Source organism: Neophocaena asiaeorientalis, unplaced genomic scaffold, assembly GCF_003031525.2.
Source record: "Neophocaena asiaeorientalis asiaeorientalis breed wild unplaced genomic scaffold, Neophocaena_asiaeorientalis_V1.1 scaffold136, whole genome shotgun sequence".
In the NCBI taxonomy this organism is placed as follows: domain Eukaryota; kingdom Metazoa; phylum Chordata; class Mammalia; order Artiodactyla; family Phocoenidae; genus Neophocaena; species Neophocaena asiaeorientalis.
In genome coordinates, this window is record NW_020185333.1 from 7,021,975 (window position 1) to 7,040,808 (window position 18,834).

Consider the following 18,834-nt stretch of genomic DNA (forward strand, 5'->3'; position numbering starts at 1 on the left):
CTTTTTTTGGGGGGGGTTCATGAATTTTCTTGATGGAAAATAACTTCAAACACTACTTCTATGTTAAAACATGTAGGTATAGTCTTGATACGTGTGTAAATTACACCACTGTATGCTTGTGTCAATACTCACCAAACTATACTTAAGATCTATACATTATACTGTATGTCATTTTTACCTCAATTTTTTTAAAAAAGAGGCATATATTATGCAATAGAATATAATATTCAAATAGATTTTTAAGATCAAGCATTCTGGAAACTTCAACAAAACTGAGCTTTCTGGAAGCACAATTTGGCCTATGACCCATGACTTCACAAGAAAATGATTTTACCTTCTTCTGCTATTCAGGTACTTCAGTAGAAAATTTGAGAAGCAGAACACCAAGAAACCAATTATTGGTTTTTCATTGGTTATTTTATATAATTTGAGCCTTTTCTGGAAATTTAAATGGGTGACCTGGTAGGATTACCACCTAAGACTGGTCTGCACCTTAAAACACATTTCCTAAAACAACCTCTTCAAAAGAAATACCAGAAAAATCACCGCAACCACAGTAGCCCCAGTGGGGCAGCCCCACTGCTTCTGTTCATTAAAGGAATAACTACAGAAAGTTACCAGATACCTGTAAAGTTGTTTAACACAGAGAACTTACATTAATACTCCCCTACAGAGAAAAGGGCTCTGAAAGTTTGCTCAGCAAAATGATTTGGCTCAAGGCCAGTATCAAAAACAGCATCTAATCCAAAAAAAAGAAAAAAAAAAAAAATATATATATATACACACACACAACACTCTTAAAAATCATGAATCTAACGTGAGCTCTTTTGTATGTAATAATAATTACATAAACCTGTTCAATAAACATCTGTTAATTCACGGAGTTGAACAGGCAGTGGATTCTATTAACCAATAATTTTCTAAAATGGAAAGCAAAGTCCTACATCTTGGAAGAACTTGGCAGGATAGCAACAAAGAGTGATATAATATCAGAGCACTGAACAACAGAGCTGAGCAGGCCGGGCCACCTGGGCCCATACTCGATTTGACAGTAGAGACAAGGGCTTGCTGTGGAAGGATATGGCTTCCACCCCTGACATCAACCTCACAAGATTATGGATAAACTCCAAAACCTCCCAATTGCTATAATGAGGGGTGGGGCGGAGGGGTGAGGGGAGGGTGATATTCGTCCAGAAATTTTTAGGACTCTAAGGCATTACCACTCATTCAAATTCACAAGAATGTGGGTGAATAATCCTTTGCTGGCTTCATCCATGATTCCACAGGTTTAAACTAGAGATTCTTCAGCATTCAAAAAGAGAGCCTCCTTCGATGATAGCACTTCATCCCAGCAGTGTTTCAGATGCCCTTCCATTGGGACCTCCTTAACTCACATCTTTCTAACCTAGAGGTGCATAATGTATTTGTGGAAGATGAGCCCTGTGTTCTTAAACATGAGTGGGATGGTATTTCTGGTTCTGTTTCTGCTTTTTGACGAATACTTTTTTCTTGTTGGACTTCCATGATCATAGTGGTGATGTGATCTTAGTCGATGTCTTCTTGGAAAAGTTAACAAGCACTCAAGTTTTTTCCAGGGTCTTTTTTTTTTGCGGTACGCAGCCCTCTCACTGCTGTGGACGCGCAGGCTCAGCGGCCATGGCTCACGGGCCCAGCCGCTCCGCGGCATGTGGGATCTTCCGGGACCGGGGCACGAACCCGTGTCCCCTGCATCGGCAGATGGACTCTCAACCACTGCGCCACCAGGGAAGCCCTTTCCGGGGTCTTTAATGAAGAAATCAACTTGTGTGAATTATCTGATACTTGCACATCACTTTTCCTTTCTAAACTGCCCTTTGAAATCTACAAATTCCTTTGTAGGCTGGGTATATCTAAAACCTTAAACCAAGAGGCAAGCACCTGAAAAGTTACCCCAACTGTGCTATTTTGTTTGGTCAAATCATCCTGTTCTCACCCCCTCCTACTCAAAACTGTTAGTCTACATGCAAATAGAGAGGGTAAGATAGGGTGGGAAATTGAGCAACTAAACCTCAAACAGGAGGCTTTGGTAGAGCAGAAACAAATACTCTGGAAAAGAAGTAGAATCAGAGATTTTTTTTTTTTTTAAAGGATGAATTGCCATGTTAAGGTAAAGCCATTCTCAGTCATTTGCATGGATTTATGTCCTGCCAAAAATATTTCTTAGGTAGTAGAGAGGTCAGACAATACGGAAAAGGCAAAAAATCATGTCATAATAATTGCTGTAGATAAAAAGACCTCAGGAGAGCCCCATCACCAGACTCAGTATTAACTTCTGGATTGTCTTCCCACTGATTCACTTCCATATCATCTTCTTATCACTCAAGGTTTTAGAAAAAAATTACCGCTAGCAAGTTTAAAATATTTACAAACCATAAGATATAACCACATCTCCAGAGTCACTCACAGTAACTGCTTATCTGGAGCAATAAACACATGCACACACACACAAAACAAACCTAAAATACTACCATCTTCCCAAAATATCACATTCCACCACTGTTAGAAACCTAGAAAATAAGTGTTGTGGAATTAAAGATTTAATGAAACTAGATAGAATAATTAAAAGAATTAATTAATGAGATACTTAGAAGTTAAGCTGAGTGAGTAACCATGTCTTTTTGCTTAAAATTAATATTGTGGTCAAAAAGTAAGTGAAATCATACCAGTCTACTTACAACACAACCTCTTTGTGTACCAGGTCATTTAAGCTAGGCCCACTTCATACACATAAAATGTGAGAGAAAAAGGTCAATTTATTTTCCACAAATAGCCAGAAAAGGGTTTAAAAATTAAGAATGAATAACACTCCAAATCTGTAATCACTAGACCCTCACCACCGTCTGTTTTGTTCACTGATGTTCAGCTCTGTTCTTCAGAAAAGGAACAACCCTCAACATACTCAGCACTCCTGGGTTTAGATTCCAAATCCCATTTCATCCACTTTACTCTCTCCACGTACCTTTTGGTATCCAACTAGCATTTGGGCATATGAGAATCACCTGCACAGGGCTTGTGAAAAATACAAATCCTTAGATCCTACTCTGAAGATTCGATTTGTTCAGGAGGAGACCAGGGAGGCAGTAGTTGGGGCAGTAGTAGTAGTGACATCTCAAGGCCTGATTTATTTACCTCTTCATCTGCACTTTCACTTTATAGGGTCTGATGTGGTATCTTTCAGTGACTATCTTGGGTTCTGCTGTTTAAGCTCCAAAGTCTCTCCTCCTTCACGTGCCCTCAGAGGCACAACCCTCATCTACCCAACCTGTCCTGTAGCCCGTGCATTAAAAAGCACAGGCATGATGTTAGCTATAAGTATGTGAGAGCAGGGGAAAAAGTGGTGAATTGGACTTAGACTCTAGAGTCAGAATGACCAGAATTCAAATCCTGAAGCATAGACAGCATATATGGATAAGATATTTAGCCACCTGCAGTCTTAGGTTCTTCACAAGTAAAATGGGGAATAATAATCTCTCTCTCATAGTATTACTGTAAAGATTAAATAAGATGATTTTAAATACCTATGGCATTGTCTGGAACATTACACTCTAATAAACAGTAGCAATAATTATTATGGAGAAGAATTTATAACAATGGTTAAAATCCATCAGTTGAATGCAGTGAGAATTGTTATCATTCCTTTTAATGGGATGTCTAAATACCAAATAAGTCAGATTTTTCACTACTAACCATCTGTTCAAACTCAGATTGAGCAGATCCTTACCAACCTGAGGTCACAGTATACTCCAAAATAAAACCTTTGAAATGGAGTGTTCTCCTTATGAAGCCAAGTACAGCATTTTAAGGGTGGGTGAAATGAGGTCTTTGCTACCTCAGCAAAACTGACTAAAAATGACTTTGATCTATAAATTCCTAAATACTTGGAGCTGCAGTGTCCTTAGAGATTGCCTATGTCCCTCCCTCCTGTCATGGTTGTTGAGACTAGCTGAAACGTCCCTGTTCTTTGGACCTGAACAAGGGAAACATGAAGAAACCAGATGAGAATTTGTCATCTTACTTCAAAAGAAAGAACCTTAAGTTGGGGGAGGGGAAGTTGGGGTAAGTCCTATTATCTTTCCATTTTTTGTAGGTGCTTTTACTGATCTGGACATTTTTTAAAAACACAATTTTACTTTTAACAATGATTTAAAGGACAGTCACTTGATATGTAATACTGGAGTAATACCTGTCTGTACTAAGTCATAATGCCCATCTTCTCTACTACTGTGGAAGCTGGCATTGGGGATACCTATTTTTACTTACTTTATATTCTCGGGGCTTAATACCATGCCTGCCAAGCAAATGTCAGGACCTCAATAAATGTTCCCTGAGTGTATATAATGGTTTCTGTGATCATCCATTCAAGAGTTTACTTCTGATATGGCGAGAGTTGTTTCAACTGCTTTTCTGACATCAGCAGAGGATCAGACCAAGTCCAAGAGTAATCCCTTAACACACTAACGTCTCTCACAGCTGAAACAAACCCAGCAATTGTTTATTGGGGGTATCTTCCATGTGCCTTGCACTCTGCTCAGAAAAAGGCAAAGTTCTGCAACGTAAACATGGGCCTTTCAGCCTCCTACATAAAAAAAGGTACTAGTCAGGAACTTGGGAAGAATACTAAATAATTTGAATTTTGAAATATTACAATTCGTCAATGTTTCTGGGACATTCTTCCCCTTGTGGCTGTAATGGGTCATAGAGTCACAAGGAGTTACCATGGGAAGGACCTTCCCGATCATTCCAAGCCAGGCCAAACACTTATTTAATGAAAGAGAAAACTGAGGCCTGTTGAAATAAAGGGTCTGGTACAGGTTACACACTTAGTGCCACAAAGCCAGGGCTGGAATCTGGGTTTCTCAATTTTCAGGACTTACACCCTAACACACGAATATACTGATGAGGTCTGTAACACTGGAGGGAAAGGATCATACATATTACATTTTTTTAAATTTATTTATTTATTTTTGGCTGCGTTGGGTCTTTGTTGCTGCACACGGGCTTTCTCTAGTTGCGGCGAGCTGGAGCTACTATTTGTTGCGGTGGGCATGCTTCTTCTCATTGCGGTGGTTTCTCCTAATGTGGAGCACAGGCTCTAGGTGTGCGGGCTTCAGTAGTTGTGGCACTAGGGCTCAGTAGTTGTGGTGCACGGGCTTAGTTCCTCTGCAGCACGTGGGATCTTCCTGGACCAGGGATTGAACGTGTGTCCCCTGTGTTGGCAGGCGGATTCTTAACCACTGCACCATAAGGGAAGTCCCTACATTTTTATATTGTCTCTCCTTACAATCTTATACACTTATGCTAGATGTGAAGGCAAACGCTGATTTTTCTGAAAGTGCTTTTCTAACAAAAATGTATTGTACTAAGCAAAACCTAAATAGCATTATTATTCAAAAACAAATTTCTTTAAATGGAAAACAAAACAAAACAAAACATAAAACCTCCTGAAATGCTTTCTCGGAAACCATTTTATAAAACTGATGATCATAAGGAATTTTTACATTAAATAAAAAGTGTTATCATTGGGCTACGTTACTGATTCAAGATGCAGCATCAAATAAGTAACTGATATGTGGTTATTTCTGTATTTCCGCTCTTCTTTCCTGGTGTGTGTGTGTGTATTTAGAATAGAATATACAAAGGACTCAAAAGAGCTATAAAGCTATATTTATAGTATATAAAAACTGAGCTCTGCTGTAAATTACCTAAACGTTGATATAATAACTTTACTTAACATTTTTTTGCTTTCATAGTGTTTATAAGGGTTCCTGAGAGCATGACTTCAGATAGTGCTAAACTCTTAGAAAAGTTGTTCCAGTGAATTTGATTTGATGCTTTCATTTTCTCAAAAAGAGCTCCTATATCAAAAGGAGGCATTCAAAATCACTCCACTGAGCTACAGTTGAAGTACTTTAGTGTGCTGTCAATTCAGCCTTTAAAATATCAGACCTGCACGCCACGAGACAGAAGCCCGTGCATAGCAACAAAAGATACTGCGTGCCGCAACTAAGACCCAATGCAGCCAAAAATAAATAAAATAATAAATCGGTCTTTAAAAAATATATATATTACCTGGCTCCATTCATGCCTCTTCAATCCCTGCGGCCACCCTAGATGAGTTCCCAGCTACTTCCAGCCTCTGATGCTGTAATAGTTTCCTCACCTGATGCTCCTGCCACCCATCCCCTCCTCCAATGTTGCCAGTGCAGGGTGCATTCTATGGGGTCTGCTTCAATTATCCTCCACTGCCTGGTCTGGCAATTTTGAGTTCCTAGGATCTGACCCATTATTACCTTGAAGCATATTTCCCTTTCCTAAAGGTCCTTGGGCTTCCCAGTCTCTACCATGCCCTTGCTCTAGGTTTTCCCTTCACCAGGACTGTCCTTTCCCCTTATTTATTCAAACAACAAATATGTATTGACCACCTATTCTCTATCACCTACTAAAAATACAAAACCAAATAAAGTAATCTCCCCACACTCAGGGGCTATGCCCAAATCCCAATCTCCAAGGCCCATTTCCAGTTCCCATGAAGACGTCCTTAATAATGGAGTCAGATGTTACTGCTCCCTCATCTAATATCCTTTTAGCATTTTTTTTTTTTTTGGCCACGCCATGCGGCTTGTGCGATCTTAGTTCCCCAACGAGGGATCGAACCTGGGCCCATGGCCATGAAAGCGTGGAGTCCTAACCACTGAACTGCCAGGGAATTCTCAGCATACTATTGTCTTTACCTCTCCAGTTACTAATCACTTTATCCAAGGGTCAACACACAGGTGTTGAGCATCCACTATACTCAATTCCCCTTGTGTTATCACATTAATATCTTATAAGGAGGTTATTTCTGTACTTCCTCTCCCTTCCTATTGTACTCACTCCTTGTGAGCAAGGATATCACCTTACCCACCCTTATCTTCTTGGTACCATTCACAGAACATAGCAGTTGCTCAATAAATAAATGCTGAAAGAATTAACAGACCTATAAATGAATGTGGTGGGGGGAGTATTAACACTATTCCTCTTCTCCGTCTCGATTCTTCATAGATTTTTTTAAAATTTAAATGTACCCTCCTCTCATTCTGTGCTGCAAAAAAAAAAAAAGGCAATTAAGAATAGCACACTTGGGGCTTCCCTGGTGGCGCAGTGGTTAAGAATCCGCCTGCCAACGCAGGGGACCCGGTTTGAGCCCTGGTCCAGGAAGATCCCACATGCCGCGGAGCAACTAAGCCCGTGTGCCACAACTACTGAGCCTGCGCTCTAGAGCCGTGAGCCACAACTACTGAGCCCACGTGCTGCAGCTACTGAAGCCCACACGCCTAGAGCCCATGCTCCGCAACAAGAGAAGCCACGGCAATGAGAAGCCCGCACACTGCAAGGAAGAGTAGCTCCCGCTCGCCACAACTAGAGAAAAGCCCGCGTGCAGCAACAAAGACCCAATGCAGCCAAAAATAAAAAATAAATTAAATAAATAAATTTAAAAAAAAAAAAAAAGAAGAAGAGCACGCTTGTTTAAGACACTCTTCTCAGTCTGAAAGGTCTCCTTACTAGCTCACCTGACTGCTATCAGGGAATTTCAAAGAAAAGTCTTGAGAAGTATGAGAGAGCACTTTAGCTGCAAGGAATGCACATGGTTTGCCTCTAATTCTGCCAACTACAGAGAAAGCCATCCAGAGTACCAGGCATCCTCTTCCAAGCATAATAGTATATTCCCCAAAGCCTGCTACCAGGTACAAACTTCTGTACCACCTTTCATGCTGAGCAGGAATGTCTCCAAGAGTGCCAGAGGCACTCTAAAAACGGTGCAGAAAAAAGACACTCAGCTCCTGGAAGAAGACAGGGCATTCCTGAGGTCAGCACCATGCTCTGCTCTCCATCTCTGTAAGAACCCCTCCTGGACTTGCACAGTTCCTGACCCCTCTCTAATCACAAACCTCCCAGATAAAACTGCAACCCCACATTCCTTCTCCTTCCTGTGCTTTATTTTTCCTGTAACATACTACCATCTAACATATCATACAGCTTACTTGGTTTATTTTATTGTTTGTTTTCCCTCATGAGAAGATACCTTCCATCCAGGAAGCATTTTTTAACCATCTTATTATTACCATAGTCCCAGAGACTAGAACAGAGCCTAGCCCATAGTAGCAGCTCAATAAACGTCTGCTGAATGAATGCTACAATTATTTTATTATTTATCTTTAACTGTATAATACTACCCATTATAGGATACCTCCCTCATCCCCAAGAAAGCCACTTGTCTTCTGGTTTTTGTTTTCATACAGAAATGACTGTAAATATAAGATCATATGTTATGTGTATGAATAGACAAATGAACCCACACATAAACACAGATGTACTGAATACATCTAACAGAGGCAGGAATGTCTTTTTTTACAAAGGAGTATAATTATAGCTGCTAAGTTAATCATTCATATAGGCAAAGCATTTGACTGCTTTACATAGGTTATATCTTTTAATTTTCAAAATAACTTTAAAAAGTAACCATTATTTTTCTTTTTTATGGATGAGAAAAACAAAATACCATGGAATTAAGTGCCTAGCCCAAACTCAGACAAATAAGAGGTAGCAGAGATGACACTCAAACAGGGCTTGTCTGACACACAATGATACTTTTAAACCATGCTGCCTCCCGGGTAGATATTAAAAGACCAACTTAACTAGGTTTCTGAGTGTGGCTGGATCCAGAATATCATTTTAAATCATGAAAAAGAAGCCAGGCAAATGCAGGGGGGAAAAAAAGCAACCATTCCAAGAATCAGAAATTAGAGAGTACAGGCTTAAGAGTCCCTGGATAAGTCAGGACACTGGAAAAGGAACTTTGCACTTAGATGCTGGTCCCTCCCGTGTGATCCTAGCAAGTTACTCATCCTCTTGGAGCCTCAGCTTCAAAATTTGTGAGAGAAGGGAAGGGAAGGGGAGGGGAGGAGAGAAGGGGGTAGCTGGATAAATTATACCTACAGCAAAAACCTGTTATATGAGATACCTGAAAGTGCATATTAGAGTGCCTGATATACAATAGGCAGTAAATATGTTATATTTAATGTCAGATTTTACTGATTTCTTGAAGGGCAGGACAAATATAAAACAAAAAGAAAAACCAACTGGGATAGGTTTCATGAGCATGACATGTCAGACGGGCCCACAAAACTCTGAATTCAGCCTTACATTTCATTCACTTACTAAGTTAACTCCCAAATGCCTCTTTACTTGATAAGTAATGAAGTAGGTACTGTTGGGTCATGAAAGGCAAAATCATCACCAACAAATAAGACGAAGTTTAATAATTTCCATTTACTGAATAGCTATTTAGTGAATGGTCACCAATACCATGAATATACTAAGTTTTAGAACCGTCATAAATTCTTTCAAACTTTTCTTAAGTTTCTGAGGAAAACTATAATTCACGCCATTATCCTGAGTTTAGCTAATAAAATTTATGTATTACTTATTTATAGCATATTTATTTACAGTATAACTCTTTAAAATTTTTGAGAATGTTTGAGTTTTATTTTCATGTTGTCAGAGCAAATACTTTTCTAGCACTATCTCTCTATAATATAAAACAGCTTGTTTAGGCAATTGTTACTTGAATAGCACTTACACGTTTTAAAGCAAGGAAATAAGTACTGATTAATCTTTCAAACTATCTTGAACATTATGAAGTTTACCTAAAATACTCATTACTCACAAGTCAGAACAAATAAACTAGCAGAGCAGTTATGTTAATAGACCATAACAGATACTGGATGGCTAAAGTTACTCAAGAAATCAATATAATCACTTTTCCTTCTGAATATACAGCAGGGGTTGGGGGGATTAAGGAACCATACATTATTTTCAGGTACAATAACTATATCACATTTGTAGTGAAATAAAATAATTTTACAGGTATGCTTAATGAAACGCCCAGCAAGACAACCAGTTTTCCAAATATTATCATTATCTAATTCATACATTTTAAATTAATAAGACGTATTTAACGAAAAAATTTCTTGCATTATTATTATTACTACAATTTTTATGAAGGTAAATTTTTTTTGTTGTTATTTAACTCAGAAGTCCAAATCCTTCTCATAATCATAACCTAAAAAGAAAGTAAAGAGGATACCAGTTTCTTTTTTTTTTTTTTGCGGTGCGCGGGCCTCTCACTGTTGTGGCCTCTCCCGTTGCAGAGCACAGGCTCGGGATGCGCAGGCGCAGCGGCCATGGCTCACGGGCCCAGCCGCTCCGCGGCATGTGGGATCTTCCCGGACCGGGGCACGAACCCGTGTCTCCTGCATCGGCAGGCGGACTCTCAACCACTGCGCCACCAGGGAAGCCCGATACGAGTTTCTTGCAAAAATTATCTGTCTCATGTGAGATAAAATGAGCTTATCACATTTCCTAAAATGATTTGTCACTAAAACCACTTGATAATGATTTATTTAATCATGTAGCCCTGTGTATCATGATATCTAAAAAAAAAAATCTGGGTTTTATTTAGTCAATAACCAATAAGCAAATAACCAGTGTTCTGACAAAGGGCTTTAAAAACCATGGTCCTTAAGTTACTCACGCTAACATTTCCTAAAATTATGGCAACAGGAAATACAAAATTTAAAAACCAGTAATTTATGGCCAGGAATGACTAGAGAACGAATGTTGTCTCAGCAAAGTCTAAAGAGTTGAGGAATCAAAATATGGATGGTCTGTGGATCCCAGGTCTTAGAGTCGATCTTCAGAGGGCAGAGAAAAAGGTGCTAATTCAAATAAACTTCACATTATCGAATCAGTCTACTGTAAGCTAGGAAGCCGGCAGGAAAGCTCTGGACAGGTTAGGTACTACAGGATGGAAAAACTGGTTACTGGCCAGAGGTACCTACGTAAAAGTAAAAGGTTAAGGATTACCTGGAGATTTCATGTATAATAATATTCCTACTAGAAACAATTAGCATGTTGGAGCTACTGCAAAAAAGCACTCTCCTTTTTACACACCAGCAACACTTTACTGCCCTTTCTCCCAAACTCTGAAAAGGATTGGCAGAAGAGCACATTTCAAAATCTTTGTTTGGAGCCTAGTAATTTACGATCATGTCACCAAACTGAATGAAAGACCCAGCACAACTGTGGTTTTAGCTACTTAATGCATCATCACTACCTACTGGGCAAGACTCAAACTCAACCAGGGAAGCACCACAGACTACAAACAGGGTAATGGACTTCCTGCTGAATATCCCACCAACTGCCACTCCTGAAATAAGACTGAGAAAGGTAATTATTGCTCCTGTTAAGAAAAAAATTCCACGGACCAGCACAAACATAGTGAACGCATTACTGTCTTTTCCAAATGTGTAGGGGATTAAACCTCTACACTCCCGAGTCGTCCAAACGACCACCCTCACGTCAGACAAGTTGCATTCTGAAACCTTCTGCTTCCAACTAAACATAAGGTACTGATCTGCTATCACCCTCCATTTATTTCCATTTAGCTGCCACTTAAGATTTATAAAAAGTTTGTTTTTTCCTTTCTTTCCCTTAACTCAAGTCCTCACAGAGCATACTTTCCTCATCACAGGTTGCACTGATCTGCTATCACCCTCCTCCCACAAAAATTAAAAGCTTTTATTTCCATTTAGCTGCCACTTAAGATTTATAAAAAGTTTGTTTTTTCCTTTCTTTCCCTTAACTCAAGTCCTCACAGAGCATACTTTCCTCATCACAGGTTGCCAATTTTTGGAACATTATAAATCTCATCAAGTTGCACTTATATGATGTGACAATTAACTTTTAATGATGGATAAAAGAGATGGATGCTTAAAGTCATTCTGCATTCTATTACTGTACCCATCTGATAAAGGAAAGCTCCTTCATAAAGGTCAAAACTTTTCTTCTTTAATCAGAACTCTAAAAGACAGACTAACTTTGAAAATATATTAAATTGGTTGGGCCAAGAGATGTGTAATAGAATATAGAGGATTTTGTCAGTACACTGCAGAGGTAAAGAAATGTCTCCACTCCATTCCAACAGAAACAATTTCTATTATGTTTACAACTAAGAAAAACATGATTTCATAAATAACTAGCATTTTATATTCAAGAACTATACTTATAATTTTCTAGATGTGACATTTTAATATCTGATGTCTAAAGACAATCTCCTCAGATTCAACTGTCTGCAGGGTCTCCATGTACAGCTGTGCAAGCTGTGCTGTGCACAACCCTAGGGGGCGCCATTCACAGCAGAGGGCATAGATCTATATATTTATTATGACAATTTCCTGCCAAAAGGCAGTAAAGTGTCTTGTTCTAACAAAATCAATCTATTATGACAATTTTCCAACATTTGAAACTAGAGTATCTCAAGAAAAGGGTGTTTTTTTTCTGAATCACACAAAGAAGCAGAAGATGCCTGCAACTGCTGGGACTACATAGCTCTTATTCTCTGGAAATTCCGGGCTGGAGGATGGCAGGTGAACTCCGAGAAGCAATGCTTTGATAAGGCATTACAGGCTTCCTCCCTGGACTGCAGAAAAGAGGTTAATTTCTCCCAAATGAAACATAGAAATACAAACCTTGAAAATATTATCGAGGGTCTTAACTCACCAAAGTTCGTGCACATGCATTTGAGGGGATTCAGTCAGAGATACAAGGTATGTGGTCACTATGTTTCACTACAGTAGTTTCTTAATAAGGCCACCATGAGGCGTCGCAGTACACAAATCTTTCACAACTAAATCTGTTAGGGTTTAAAAACTTCTTTCTCCTGATCAACAGCTTTATACTTTCTTGGAGAGAACAAAATCTAACAGCCCTAGAACAACTTCAATGGCTCTTTCGCTTAAGATTAGGATGAGCTGCTATAAGGCTGAGATGTTTTTTTCTAAGACCAGACTGTAATAAACTCATGGCATTTGATAAACTGGCATGCCATTTAACAATGTGTTATTGTTTTGCAAATTCTTCCTGTTTTCACAGGACACAGGGAACCAAAGCCATGTATCTGTTAGATACCAAAATTATGTTATACTACTAAATAACTTAGAAGTCAAGTAGCACGATAATAAAATACTTTCAAAGTTAATAGTATGCTGTATTACATACAGCTCTACTCTAACAATACATTATTTTCGTTCTTTAATGTTTTTAACCATTATGAACAACACACCAAAAAAAGTCACATATTCCTGCTGTGAAAATGGCGCCATCAATGGACTAAAAATATTTTCTACATCATTTTGGAGCTAAGCAGATTTCTCTAGCAAAACACCAAATCAGAAGTCTTACGTCTTGGTTCCAGCACTGCCACTCACATGGCCTGGGTCCCAGTTCCTTAATCTGGGCCTTTCTTTCTTCAAATTTAAAATGATGGATTACAGGCCTCCAAGATCATCTGCAATGTCCCTTCTAGAGCTCAAATTCTACTATTCTCTTTGAATGTAAATTATCTGAATCCTAGGACTTCCCTGGCAGTCCAGTGGTATAAGAATCCACACTCCCACTGCAGGGGGCACGGTTCAATCCCTGGTCGAGGAATTAAGATCCCACATGCCGTGCAGTGAGGCCAAGAAAAAAAGATTATAACATTAAAAAAAAAAAATTATCTGAATTCCAAAACTGTTTTCTTTTTTATATTTGCAGCACAATCTTATTTTAAAAAAAACAAAAACACAGATATTTCACCTCTTAGAATACTATATAATACTACCTTTTTTAACTTTAGAAGTTTACCATATGCTTGGGATGATTTAAGAAATAATTAACAAGCAAATGTGAATATGGCAACGTGTTCGACAAAGAAGAGGTACTTTTATCCTGGGCCGGAACCTCAACATTACAATTCAACAGGAGCCAAGACGGGTACAGGGCACTACGCAGTGGTACAAAGGCCGTGCTGGCAGCACAAGAGGCAGTGTAAGGGAGAGAGTGAGTAGGAGCGTGGCCTCCTTAGAGTGAGCTGGAATGGAATGCCAGCTCCACCACTTACCGGAAGAATGACCTTGGGCAAGTTGCCGAGCCTCTGAGACTCAATTCCCTCATCTAAAATGGAGATGATAATTCCTCCCTCACAGGCTGTTTCAAGGTGGAAAGAGAGGAACCACTGGATTCAACTGCTTAAAAACTGAGGGTGGGGAGGAACTCTACCTAATTATCCTCATGATTTTTATTTTCATACCTCATTTTAAATGAAACGCCAAAGTAACGTTCACAGTTTCTAACCCCTTCCATCTTTATACGCTTTCTTCAATAAATACAGGCTCTGGCTTTTCTTCAAACTGTGATTCTTCAACAAACTTCTTTATCCATTAATACTACACCATGTCCCAGAGTTGGTATAAATATGCAAAATCAAATTATGAAAATTAAATTGAAACAAAAGGAATCTGTAGAAATAAATATTTTAAATAAATTTCTTTTGTGTCAGACCTTAAATCTATTAAATAAAAACAAAGGTTTGGGAGATCTAATGCAATCAACCTTTTATCATTCTCCCACAGTACAATAATTAAGTAGGCCTCTTTACTCTTAGGGAACTTTGAGATAAGATCCTAACAAATAAAACTTTTCTACTATGTAAAATATGAGTTGAATAATTGATCCTGTCGTTATTTTTGGATAGAAATATCTTCTCTTGTAAAGTTGGCAGCAGTGCCATATTGAATTCTCTAACTGGCCTGTGAAACGTTCCTTTTCTACAGAGTGCCAAGTTAAAATGCCTTTTAAATTTAAAAAGAAAAAAACTTTAGCACTTCTCATCACTTCTTTGAAAGCACCAGTTGATACCACATTATAATATACGTCCTAGAAATGGGTGTAGCTTAGATATTCAGATATCAATTCATATTTTCCAATTAATTTTCATTACAGTTTCAGAAATATGTCTCACAGGAAAAAAAAATGGCCCCAACACATAATCCAAATCTCACTTAAGAATCCTAATATACACTTCAAAGCACATTCTTTGTCCGTGTGTGGTTGCTATGCATTTAATTTTCCACCACAAGCTGTAAAAAAGTTAAGTCAAATGGACAATCGTTCCACATGATCTGAGAACACTTATTTAAATATACAAATAGATTTAAATACACCAGAAATTTACGGCCCATTCCACTGATATCTTATAGCCCACAGGACATTGACAATTAAACAACCATATTGTCTATGCCACTGCCGTTCCAGGTATTTACAATAAGTTATCAGGTTGAAAGTAAAAAAAGAAAAAAAAAATCATAGTTTAAATAAGATAAATTCTGCTCTTCACCGTGGGCAGTTCTCTAGAGGAATGGTCAGAATACAGGGTTTTTTTGTCTCAGGGGAGCTACTGCAAACTCAGTAACTCGGGTCCAGCCACTTGACAATGTTGAACCTGTTTCCTCATCTGCAAAAATGGGACTAATGATACCCTCTTATCTACTTCACAGCATAAAGAGCAAATAAGATGTCAGTGAAATCACAGTGTAAACTCTAGATTGCAATAACAAGTGTTAACATATATTACTCTTGTGCCTTTAAGGGTGACAAACTTACAATAAAGAAAGACTTGATGACTAATGACCGAAAGGATGAGAGCAAAGAAGTTTTAACAGTTTAAGTCTTTATTTGGAGACTATGCTAAAGATGCTGGAGGGCTCTCAGAGAAAATTTTTATTCAGCTCTAGGAAGCTTGGGCAGACTAAACTGTTTTTGTAAGGGCAAAGGGGAACTCGCTGTGCTTACTACAAGACATCAGAAATGCAAATTAGAGCACAGTAATTTATTAATTGTGCAGATGTGAAACTGCCTTAAATAAACATGCCCTAAATGAGATTGAACTGCAGAGGGGGTAAGGGGGTACCTGTCTTGACTGGTGTGTCAGAACCAAAGAAGGATGCCTTCGTCTGGCCAGCTTCTAAAGGAGAGAGCTAATGCCATAGCTGCTTCTCAGGGGAAATGTTTGTTCCCCCCAACTCTGACAACACTCAATAAAATGCATGACAGGTTTATTTTATGATCACAAAACTAGAATTTTTAGCACCTTTTAAAGAGGAAGTCTGAATAAGAAAATTCCAAAAATAGGAGGAAAAACACAAACTACCTTGTTTTATTTATTTGTAAATAAATTCAGTCCTAATTGAAATAGTATACATGAGGGTGATCCATGACATATGCCAGCATTAGTGATGAGGGAAGAAGGTATAGGATGATAGCTTATAAAAAATAATTCTATCACAAACCCCATTTTCTTCATTGATAATGTGTCGATAGAAGTATGTTAATAATGACATTTAAATAAACAGCTAGATATGATTTGGCAGTTGTGGTCACCAGAGCACCTCTGTGCAGGCAATACTGCCAAGGCTTAAAACCATGTCTGCGTATGAGGTAATCCCAGAATCGTTGGCTTTGCTTCAATCAGGGCAGGATTCATTTACAGGCCTCTGATCTTTACACTAATCCATTCCTGTACCTTGCAGAATCTCCTATATCTAGTACATAGTATAAAACAGAGCAATTCAACATAAATGAATCAGACACCTACTGTACTGTTCTACGAACTGTGGGTACAAAGATAAGTAAAATCCAGATCTTACTGCTTAAGAGGGTCACAGTTTTTAAGATCTGAGGCTACCAAAGCCATTCCTCTGAGATGTTCTTACTAACACTGTGACCCCCTGCCCCCATTGGCTGTATTTTTCTGACTACTGATAGCCAGTCTATCTCCATATACTGTCCTGCTCTAGGGGACCTCCTGGAATTTACCTTTTCATGCCCATCTACGGCCTCTGGCAGATACCTCATGCTGAGCTACACACTGTCCACCCCCTTAACTCAGTCAACTAATATTTTTTGAGTCCCTACACTTTTATAGGTATGGGAGATACAGCAACAAACAAAAATTATCTCTATTCTTATCAGATCCCTCATGCTGAGCTAGACTCTGTCCTCATCCCTACAAATTAGCCTAATTCTGCCTATTCATTCAACAGTACCCACTGCACTCCTACCATGATCTAGGTGCTGAGGATACAGCAGTAAGCAAAACAAAGTCTTCGAGCTCATGGAATTTATGGAAATTTGGTGTGACACTGCCCAATTTTGACCTATGGTCTCCAAAATGGGGTTCCTGAGCCCCAAAACATGAATAAGACAGCCCACTGGAGTAGGTAAGAAGGAAATAATATAATTTTTCTTTACATTCAATTTATTTTTTATTTCTAAGCATTTATATTTTATTACATTAAATAATATCTTAATAGCCCAGTATACGTAAGTTATAAATAAATGTACAGATATTGAAGATATATGCTCCAATTCTTTTACTGAAGGGAATAGCACTTAAAAAGTCTGGAGACCATTGGCTTGGATGATGACACAACTGCAGGGAACTGTTTGGCCAAGATGGGGTTAGCCTGGGCTTTCCAATAGCCTGGTTCGTTTTTCTCTGATAGACCCAAGTAAGCATTCTGGCAAGGATGCCTAAACATTAAGCTAAACAACCAAAGTTCACGTCCATCCCAATTTCCCTCCCTAATTATCTCCTAACAACAATATCCTCATCATCCCTGTGTCCCATGGATATTATAGCATCTTTATTTTCTATTCCACATTTGGTATGTGTATGTCATTACGATACTAGAAACAACCTGAAGCCAAAGCTATTACCATTTTATTCTGCAAGCCCCAGAATTCCTAATCCAGCTTTACACATAATGGGTAGTCCATAAACACATGCTATATAAAATAAAGGCAACTGAATATATGGAACCCAGAATTACCAAACAGATATGATAGAGGCCAGTCATTTGCTTTACCAAAGATTGCTCTCCTTTATGATGATCAGTACTGTATCCCTTTAAGCAGCTCTCCTCTGTGTAACTTTACAGATCACTGATTACTATTAGGACCTGGCAATGGTAAAGCTTCAAGTAACCACTGCTAATTGAAGATCAATTATAAATACATATGAAATGTTCTGAAATTATAGTTTGTCAATAAGAATACATAATTAATTTTGAAAAACTAAATAAGTCAAAACTTTTCAGGAAAACATCTTTAACGATGAAAAGTACCAATCACCCTAATACTTAAGACCTATATATTAGACTTCATGATCATCTAGCTGTATTTGAAATATATGTCAGGAATGATATATATTGTTATCTTAAAAAATATTAAAGAAATAAAATCCACCACTGATTCATGATCACTTCCTTATGTAGTAAACTCACCACTATGTGTGCGAGACCAGATCCTCAGATGTATAACTCTACGCCCATTCCTCAAGACCCACTCCCAAGACCGTTCAAGCTACAGAAGGCTTTTGTACGGATTTAAATTTATGCAGAGGCTGTATGTAGAAAATCATTAAAACTTTTTAAAATCCTGGGCCTTACAACAAATCTGAACATGTTGTCTGGGACAACAAAGAATGTATAGCACCAAATGAGATAAGAATGCATATCTATATACAAAATTTATTTTAAAAATTCATTATTACCATGAGGACTAGTAAATAAGATCCGAATAACTGTACTTCCATGATGCCAAACAGCCCCATGACAGAGAACGGAAGAAAGACTAACAAACCACTCTTCTGTGTGTCTCCGCTCCTCTTTGCTTCTTTAATGTAAATATTAGGGTCATTATCAATGTTGTGAGCTTATGAAGAAATATTTTCCCAGATCAGTTTCTTCCTTATGATTTCACTTACAAATGTATTTGCTTGTTATTAAAGCACCCAGGGTTGGCATCTGGAACACTGAGCAGTTTAGAAACAAAGTTTTAATCTAAACTGTGTTGATGTCCAGAAATGACCAGTCA

General features: G+C 38.4%; 1 protein-coding gene across 5 annotated transcripts in view; it reads right to left on the minus strand.

Moving 5' to 3' along the window:
• BBX (BBX high mobility group box domain containing) overlaps nt 1–18,834 on the minus strand; it is a 282,225-nt gene that overhangs the window by 249,003 nt on the left and 14,388 nt on the right. Inside the window, exon 3 of one of the 5 annotated variants that reach the window (XM_024735313.1) lies at nt 7,016–7,120. The exons of the other annotated variants lie outside the window; for them this stretch is intronic. The gene's annotated coding sequence lies outside the window, so the exon portion shown is untranslated. The remainder of the gene's footprint in view (nt 1–7,015; nt 7,121–18,834) is intronic. 5 annotated transcript variants of the gene reach the window in all.